Source organism: Palaemon carinicauda, chromosome 13 (assembly GCF_036898095.1).
Source record: "Palaemon carinicauda isolate YSFRI2023 chromosome 13, ASM3689809v2, whole genome shotgun sequence".
In the NCBI taxonomy this organism is placed as follows: domain Eukaryota; kingdom Metazoa; phylum Arthropoda; class Malacostraca; order Decapoda; family Palaemonidae; genus Palaemon; species Palaemon carinicauda.
In genome coordinates, this window is record NC_090737.1 from 140,125,481 (window position 1) to 140,135,762 (window position 10,282).

Consider the following 10,282-nt stretch of genomic DNA (forward strand, 5'->3'; position numbering starts at 1 on the left):
TCCTTTTCGGTACTTATATTGGCTAGAACACTGGAATGACAAAGTCTATTAATAGCGGTTTCACCAATATTAATCTAGAATCAAATGCAATCGACAAGGCTACTGGCAGAATGTTTAGTACTGAAAAAAAAAAAAACAGCCCAAAACCATTATTGGAGCAATGATAAATCACACACTGACAAACACAAGTACCAAACAAAACCTTTCTAAACACTAAGTTATGCATTGTACGTTGAAACCGAGAAGGTAAATATTACATCAGCTTGTTGTCAGACATTGTATACAACATGGTTAACAAAATATTATATACCTTTATAAAATTTTTCAAGTGCACCATCCTTTCCGTGTTGGTCCCCCTACGCTGTCGAGACTCCTGGCGGTGTTAAGCCTCTTTATGGCGGCATCTACCGGAAACCTGAAAAATACGAACCAGTAATAAAATAATTCTTAAATCCTTTTGTTTTACTAATATTGGTTGGAACATTAGAATAACAAAGTATCAATTTCTGTGTCGTCACTATTAAACTATATTTAAATGCTTGATTGGAGACAGCATTGGTTGCTTTCGGAAACATGGTTTCGGGGCACACTGTTCTAAATTAACTATAGCAAGATATTCAAAACCCAATCAATTGTCAAAAGAATTTCATTGAATTGAGAATGTGACAAAAGTAACCTAACGCACAGAACTACCTCTTACCTTCTACCTCCACCAACGTCTTCGTTAGCTCTAGTTGTCTCGTCTACACTGTATAAAACATTTTCCTATCTTTACATTATCTTTTTATTATGTTAACCCTTTTACCCCCAAAGGACGTACAGTATTGGTACGTTTCACAAAAGCCATCCCTTTACCCCCCTGGACGTACCGGTACGTCCGTACCGGTACGTCCTTGCATAAAAATGCCTAAAAAATTTTTTTTTCTTATTTTTGATAATTTTTTGAGAAAAAAATTAAGGCTGTTAGAGCAATTTAAAAAAAATATACGGCAAAATGTGCTTGGAAAAAAATAACCCCCTGGGGGTAAAAGGGTTAAGTACAGCCTAGGCCTCTCCTCACCTTATTCACAGGGGGTTTCGCCCCCAAAGCTGACTTGCCTACGCTGGCCTAGGACACATTACTGTATATTGTACAGTAGTATCATAGTTATGCAAAAAGTTTTAGCTTTTAGCATAAACTAATCCTAATAGATCCAGCATAACTGGGGGGGGACAGTATAGCAGGGCCGACGCACGTTAAGGAAAAGGGGGGGGGGTTAGGTTAGGCCATATATTTTTGATCGACGTGGCTGCTCGTGCGGAGGATCAGATAGTCGAAGGCCTCGTAGAAGGGGGAGAATGCTCTACGGACGAAGTCTCCACCTATTACATAAGGGAACTTGTGCATTAATATTTAGAAGGTCGTAATTGGTTTAAAAAAAGCCAGGTAATGATTGTCGTACAACAAAAAGAAAAGCCGGTAAATGCAAACAATGCATGCGGAGTAACTCCTAACCAGTCTTCCAAAATTAAGCATTGAACTTGCATTTAGAAATAAGACTTCATATCGAATGATATGCAAGTTATTATACCTCAGTCCCCAATAAACAGAACTAGGGTTCTAGCTTGGCTAATAATAATAAAATAATAACCAGAGGGGCACTCAGTAGAGTGCAGACCTCCGCTGCGGAAGCTTATTTCTCAACCTCTTGCTCCATCTAGACCTTTGACCTTAGCATATATTAATTGGCCTGGATTTTCATACACCCAAATATGAACCAAGCCTGTGACAATGATAACCAAACTTACAGATAATTATGTGAATTGGACATTTTCCTTAACTATACCTTGACCTCCAAGAATTTCATCATTTCCTGCTTTCTACATAAGTTTCATTACTACACGATTAAAATTGTGGCCAGGAAGCTGTTCACAAACACACAAAAACAGGGGGTAAAATATAATCCCCTTCCAATTTTGTTGGCGTGGTAAAAATACCATATGTATATAGAGTATCACCAGTCTCTATGGCATTGTCCTACTTGCTAAGGCAATGCCATTGAAATTGCCTCTGCAATTCATGAGCGGCCTTTAAACATGGCTCGCCTTGCTCGCTATTTACCCCCACCTCCTTGCTCCTCTGTACTGAAAGGAGATAAGCATCATGATCTGCGTGTTACCAGAGTGGCCAAGTATTTTAGCGGACGAAGCTTCGGTAAACTAAATACACTACCCGATTACAGTTCATAATTCTACCTACACTACCCGATTACAGTTCATAATTCTACCTACACTACCCGATTACAGTTCATAACTATCTTTTCAACATTTCATGAAGTTCTTATAATTAATTCCACTTATTTACAGAAAATGGACATACCTGCGCATTGAATTTTAACCCTTTTACCCCCAAAAGGACGTACTGGTACGTTTCACAAAAGCCATCCCTTTACCCCCATGGACGTACAGGTATGTCCTAGCAAAAAAAATGCTATACAGTAAATTTTTTTTTTCCAAATTTTTTCAAATTTTTTTTTTTTAGAAAATTCAGGCATTTTCCAAGAGAATGAGACCAACCTGGCCTCTCTATGACAAAAATTAAGGCTGTTAGAGCAATTAAAAAAAAATATACTGCAAAATGTGCTGGGAAAAAAATAACCCCCTGGGGGTTATGGGTTGGAAATTTCCAAATAGCCTGGGGGTAAAAGGGTTAAAACTATTATGGGAAGAAACGTGCGTCAAACTAACCTCCCCCAAAAAAATACAACTATTGAAGACATGGTTAATTGGTATTATTTTACTGTATTACAGGGCAATATAACCTACGAAAAAAACTACTTTTTTTTTCTATAGAAAAAATTCCGCTCTCTTCGAAAATAACACTTGTTCCCGTCGCAAATGAATAGTTTCAGAAAAATATATATATATATGTGTATATATGTGTGTGTATATATATATATATATATATATATATATATATATATATATATATATATATATATATATATATATATATATATATATATATATATATATATCTATATCCTACGATAATGGGGGACCCCCAGTGGGAACTCGGGTTTTGGGTGGGGGAAAGCATACTGGAGAAACGATATATAATGGTAAAACAAGCCTTTTCTTCTCTATACACTACCTTCTTGGATGTATAATAAACAGAAGAAAAGACAAAACAGTATAACTGGATGAACTTTGGAGGCGCCGTTGCAAAGGCTATGTTTCATGAAAAAATACGGCAACCAGAGCTGCCAATGTGTGACGTAGAGCTGCGGAAATGTTAGCGTAACATGCTATCATTAGCAGTTTTTAATTTATTTTTTGTCATTCTACTTGTCGTTCGTTCGTTTGTACATAGTAGGTTTCGACCTTCTGCGCAAAAACCCCGCCTACCTGCGCAGAGACTCCACCTCCACCAATGTGATTTCTTCTTCTCTAGCCGTCAAATTTAACGTTTATTCAAGTATATGACTTGAACCAGTTCAACTATTACCATCCCTTTTATGTAATACCCCCGAATACATATTACGATTGACCCCAGTATTACACGTTTTATTATCCGATACCTTGTAAAATCACCCAATTTTATATTCACATTAATTATTATTTATCATACATACCATTTTATCTTCCTATATTACTTTTATACCTTTTGTTATCAACTCGTCATGCCCAGATTTCACATAAATACTTGCTCTGGACAAGTTTCCCATTCTGATTCATTCATGTTTACTCTCTAGACTCCGTTGCTTTTCCGTTAACCAATCACGAACACATACGTATGTAAAGTTTGCACAGGGGGGCTAATATTCCCCAACCAACCCCCTTCCAACAAGCCCTTTTCCGTGGAAACCTTTGTCCAAGTCAGGTCTTTGTTAGTTCAAGTGGCGTCTTTTTGCGTATTTTAAGATGGAAGTTTTAGAAAATTGTAACGACTTCAGTAATCCATACTTGAAAGTATTTTGTTGAATTCCAATGTTGATAATTTTCTTAAATCTTGTAATGTAATATACCAACTTTTACAGAGCTCCAAGTGCAGTACAAAACTAATGCAAAGAAGTTAAGACGCCACAGACTAGCAGTCCCATCACCCCCGTGACCAACAAGTTTTGTCGTCACGGTCATAAAAGTCAGTCATTAATTTCTTTATTTTTAATGTGTTAGTTTTACTATATTTTGTTAGAGTGCGAAGCTCAACATTACCGCTTGCCAGTGCATACAATCTTGATGTTTTGTTTTCCCGTGATCGTAAGCGAGCCAGTGGCAGAACAAGAACCATTATATTTAACGTTGCTAATGTTAGCGTAACATTACTAATATTAGCACGCGCAGCTCAACATTAGTGCTTGCCAGTACATACGAGCTTGATGTTTTATTTTCATGCAAGCGAAGCGAGCTAATGGCGGAATAAGAACCATTATATATAGTGCGGCTAATGTTATCATAACAGTGCTAACGTTATCGTAACATGAGTGAGGTGACACGGATTAACATGATATATATAACAATAGACATTATATTGGGTTTGTGACCTGGGAACTTCTAGGTTAGGTTAGGTGGGTTTGTAAGGTTCTGCACCCTTTTTGTACCTTTTTATATATTGTGTAAAGGGTATATGGAAAAATTCTTTAAAATATACGATAACGTCAGCAATGCTACCGTAGCGTTGGTAATGCTGTGTAGCATTGGTAACGTTGCTAATGTTATCATTCACAGTAAATACGTGAGTGAAGTGACACAGAATTTGGGTAAAGTTGTATTGTATTGTAGGCTGTGATTTAGAACAGAAAATATGTTTTTCTAAAGTAAATAATGTGATTTAACCGAATTTGACCTTCATTTCAACCGCAAACAAACAGATCAACAAACTCGACTAACTTTAGGTTGCTGAATTGGTTGCTGTTATTACGGATGAAATGAAGGTGAAAACCGGTTAAATCACGTTATTTTCTACAGGAAAACATATTTTCTGTTAAAATGGCTAAATATAATCATTGTTGCCATATATGGTGTTAAAATATTTTAATATAAGCACTTGTTCAACGGTGTCACTTCACTCACGAATGTACTGCGAACGATAACATGCAACGTTACCAATGATACAGTGTTACCAACGATGCCAGGGATTGTTACGGTAATATTACCAGTTACACAATATATAAAAAGTACAAAAAGTGTACAGAACCTAACAAACCCACCTAACCTAACCTAGTAGTTGACAGGTCACAAACCTCAGGTATTTACTGAGAACGGTAAAATTAGCCACGACACGAATGATACACAGCGTTACCAATGGTACGGTGACATTACTAGAGATAGTAATGCTAAATATTTCCATACGTATTTTAAATAATTTTTCATTATAAGTTTTACATAATACATAAAAAGTACAAAAAGGGTACAGAAGCTAACAAACCCACCTAACCTAACCTTGGAGTTCCCAGGTCACAAAACTCACGTATGTACTAGGAATGTTAAAATAAGCAACGTTACCAATGATACACAGTGTTAACAACATTACAAAGGCATTGCTAACAGTAGCAATGCTACGGTAATATTATCATGTGTATTTTAACCCTTTTACCCCCAAAGGACGTACTGGTATGTTTCACAAAACTCATCCCTTTACCCCCATGGACGTACCGGTACGTCCTTGCAAAAAAATGCTATACTTTTTTTTTTTTCATATTTTTTATATTTTTTTTTGAGAAAATTCAGGCATTTTCCAAGAGAATAAGACCAACCTGACCTCTCTATGACAAAAATTAAGGCTGTTAGAGCAATTAAAAAAAAAATATACTGCAAAATGTGCTGGGGAAAAAATAACCCCTTGGGGGTTAAGAGTTGGAAATTTCCAAAGAGCCTGGGGGTAAAAGGGTTATTGAATTGTTCCATATACACTTTACACATTATATAAAAAGGTACAAAAAGGGTACAGAACCTAACAAACCCACCTAACCTAACCTACAAGTTAACAGGTCACAAACCACATATAATGACTTTAGTTGAATGACTTACGTTTATGAAGGGGACGTCGAAACTTGCGGGACACGGGAGGGTGAGACTGACGGCTCAACTTTAAATGATATTATCTACCATGGGGGTAGGTGCCTTTTTCCCAAAAATGTACCTTTATAAGAAGTAACAGTATAACCACAGCGACGTTTCTTTTTGGTTTTAGGCATCTTGGTTTCGGTATCACAATAAAACACGCAAATGTCTTTCTTGTAAGTTTAGGAGGGAACGGCACTTGGGGCAATGTAAACGTTGAGGAATTACATCGTTTGCTTTAAGGAAATTATCAACATTGGATGAAGAATTGTAGAATTCACCATGGAATTTAGCAAATGCTTTTAGATATGGAATACTGCAGCCGTTACAAGTTTCTATAACTTCCTCCATCGCAAAATACGAAAAAATAAATCTCACTTGAAATGAAGGACACCTTACTAGGACAAAGGTTTCCAGGGAAAAGGATTCGGCGGAAGGGGTATGAATAGACCACTTAAAGAGCTGAAGGAAGGGGGTAGGGAAATATCAACTGACAACCCCTTTGTGAAAACTTTGAATACGTACAGGTTCGTGATTGGTTAACGGGAAAACGACGGAGTCTAGAGGGTAAACATGAATGAATTGGATAGAGAAACTTGTATAAAGCAAGTATTTATGTGAAATCGGGGTGTGACAAAGAAATAACGGTAATTTTGTATATTATTCCATGGTAATGTAACCTAGGAAAAAAACTACTGTTTCTTACAGAAAAAATTACGATCTCTACAAAAATGACACTCGTTTCCGTCGCAAATTAATATCTTCAGTAATATATATACATCTAAATCCTACGATAATGGGGGACCCCCAGTGGGAACTCGGGGTTTTGGGTGGGGAAAACATACTGGGGAAACGATATATAATTGTTTTCCTATAGTAAATAACGTGAATTAAGCGAATTTGATGTTCATTTCAATCGGAAACAAACAGATCAACCAATTCGGATAACTTTAAGATGCACGGTGTCACTTCTCTTACAAACGAACGATAACATTAGCAACGTTACCAATAATACACAGTTACCAATGTTGACGTATGGTACACAGAGTTACCAACGGCACGTTGACATTACTAAAGATAGTAATGATAGATATTTCCATATATTAAATAATTTCTCCATATAAGTTTTACTCAATATATAAAATGTACAAAAAGGGCACAGAACCTAACAAACCCACCTAACCTAGCCTAGTAGTATGACAGGTCACAAAATAACATTTGATCTACATCGGACGTTGGCAGCACTGGTTACTGTATTTTTTCATGACACAATCTTTGCAACGGCGCCTCCAAAGTTTATTCAGATATACTGTTTTGTATTTTCCTCCAGTTATTATAATTTCAAGAAGGTAATGTATAGAGAAGAAAAGGCTTGTTTTACGTTTATATATCGATTCCCCAGTATGTTTTCCCCACCCAAAACCCCGAGTTCCCACTGGGGGTCCCCCATTATTGGAGGATATAGATGTATATTTATTTCTGAAACTATTAATTTGCGACTGGAACGAGTCATTTTCGGAGCGTAATTTTTTCTATAAGAAACAGTAGTTTTTTTCCTAGGTTACATTACCATGGAATAATATACAATGAAACCGAAATAACAAAAGGAATAAAACCAATATAGGAAGATAAAATGCGATGTATGATAAATATTGAATGGGAATATAAAATGATTGATTTCATAAGGTATAGGATAATAAAACGAGTAATTCTATGGTCAAAAGTAATATATATACGGGGGTATTACATAAGTAATCACGTAATAGACTTGAAGAGCTGGTAGAGTGACGAAGTTACATTTCACGGTTAGGAAAGAAGATATCCTATTGGTGGGGGAAAAGTTTCAGCGCAGGGAAGCGGGGTTTTAGCGCAGAAGATCGAAAACTGGTATGTACGAACGTAAGTGCGTGAGCGTGCTAATGTTAGCATGGAATGCTAACATTTAATCTACATCAGACATTGACAGTACTGGTTACTGTAATTTTTCATGAGGCATAGCCTTTGCAACGGCGCCTCCAAAGTTTATCCAGTTATACTGTTTTGTCTTTTCCTCCAATTAATATAAATCCAAGAAGGTAATGTATAGAGAAGAAAGTATTTGTTTAAAAATTATAGTTTCCCCAGTATGTTTTCCCCACCCAAATCCCCGAGTTCCCACTGGGGGTCCCCCATTACCGTAGGATATAGATAGATAGATAGATATATATATATATATATATATATATAGATATATATAGATATATATAGATATATATAGATATATATAGATATATATAGATATATATATATATATATATATATATATATTTCTGAAAATTAATTTACGACGGGAACGTGTCATTTTCCAAGAGAGCGTAATTTTCTCTATAAGAAAAAGTAGTTTTTTTTACTAGGTTACATTGCCCTGTAATACACTACAATAATACCAGATTTTGAACAAATCATTTAAAAATTTCAACAAAATATATATAAAAGACATTTAAACATTTCAACAGAAAATATGTTTTCCTGTAGAAAATAATGTGATTAAACCGGTTTCCACCTTCATTTCATCCTTATTAACAGCAACCAGTTCGGATACTTAAAGTTAGTAGAATTGGTTGTTGTTGGTTTGCGGTTGAAATTCGGTCAAATCCCGTTATTTACTACAGGAAAACATATTTTCTGTTCGAAATGAGAATCTGTAATACAGTAAATCTTTACCGATAAATAAAGCCAGGTTAAGTCTGATACCCGAGACTATCGATAAGAGTACAGCACTCTAAGGTTACGGCTCCTAGGTCAGGTTAGGTGGAAAACCTTAGGTTAATTAAGGTAGGGTAAGGTTAGGTGATGTTCTTGTCTGTAAAATGTGGTTTTTCACTGTCCCAACAAACTACAAAGGCTCCGAAAATAATACAAACCCGATTTAAACTGATTAGCGCAATGACTTATCTGTCTACTCAAATTCCGAAGTATTAAAAGGGTATAAAAGCCACTCATAGAGCACGTGACCCCATACTGCACATGGTACCAGAAGACATTTCTGTACCAAATAAAATGACGAAACTTGACAGTACAAGACACTTCCAACTTATACAAATATACAAGACTGAAATTTACAGAGGCCTATACATACCTTAGGCATAATTTCCAAATCCAAAAAATTTCGAGTTGACTCTTGGCTCGCCTGCCGGCCTGGCAGCCATATTGAATTGGTGACAACTTCGGAGTTAATTATGTTTAATTGCAATGAATTACCACAATTACGTGAGAAATTTAATTACCTGTAATTAGCCGATCCTATCACGGTTACACTGACGGGAAAATCTATATATAATGGCAGATAATGACAGGAGGAGGTGGGCGTCAGTCACAAATGGCGCAAAGAAGAAGTTCCAATAATTTACCAGGGGGGAGTTTAAGCTTAAATCTTTTCATTCTTTAATATTTACTACATTAAATACCAATTTTATAGCTTCGAGAGAGAGAGAGAGAGAGAGAGAGAGAGAGAGAGAGAGAGAGAGAGAGAGAGAGAGAGAGAGAGAGAGAGAGAGAGAGAGAGAGAGGGGGGGGTTAATATATTTTTTAGAAGAGTTAAAATGTATGTTTGTATGTGTGGGGTTGTGTGTATGTGTGTTTGTGTGTTACTATTAAGGTTAAAATAATCATAAATGACAATTATTAATTTTCGCAAAGGCTATTTTAAGCAATGCATTTTCAATGTAAACATAGCAATATAAAATATGTATTATTATATATATTTTCTTTTAAATATGGTCTAAATATAACAAGGGGAAGAGAAATAAGATAGAATAGTGAGCCCAAGTGTACCCTCAAGCAAGAGAGCTCTAACCCAAGACAGTGAAAGACCATGGTACTGAGGCTATGACACGACCCAAGACTAGAGAACAATGGTTTGATTTTGGAGTGTCCTTCTCCTAGAATAGCTGCTTACCATAGATAAAGGACAGAAGAGAATATGTAAAGAATATGCCAGACTATTCAGTGTATGTGTAGGCAAAGGGAAATTAACCGTAACCAGAGAGAAGTATCTAAAGTAGTACTGTCTGGCCAGTCAAAAGACGCCATAAATCTCTAGTGGTAGTATCTCAACGGGTGGCCGGTGCCCTGGCCAACCTACTACCCACGATTAGGAAGATCATTCCACAACTTGGTCACAGCTGGAATAAAACTTCTAGAGTACTGCGTAGTATTGAGCCTCATGATGGAGAAGGCCTGGCTATTAGAATGAACT

At 36.3% G+C, this 10,282-nt stretch overlaps 1 protein-coding gene across 3 annotated transcripts in view; it reads right to left on the minus strand.

Annotated features, from left to right (window-relative positions):
* Positions 1 to 9,434, minus strand: part of LOC137652533 (uncharacterized) — a 42,295-nt gene extending 32,861 nt beyond the window's left edge. For all 3 annotated transcript variants that reach the window (XM_068386003.1, XM_068386002.1, XM_068386001.1), the window contains exons 1-2: positions 9,312 to 9,434; positions 311 to 415 (exon numbers count right to left, since the gene is read on the minus strand). The gene's annotated coding sequence lies outside the window, so the exon portion shown is untranslated. The remainder of the gene's footprint in view (positions 1 to 310; positions 416 to 9,311) is intronic.
* Between the last annotated feature and the right edge of the window lie 848 nt (positions 9,435 to 10,282).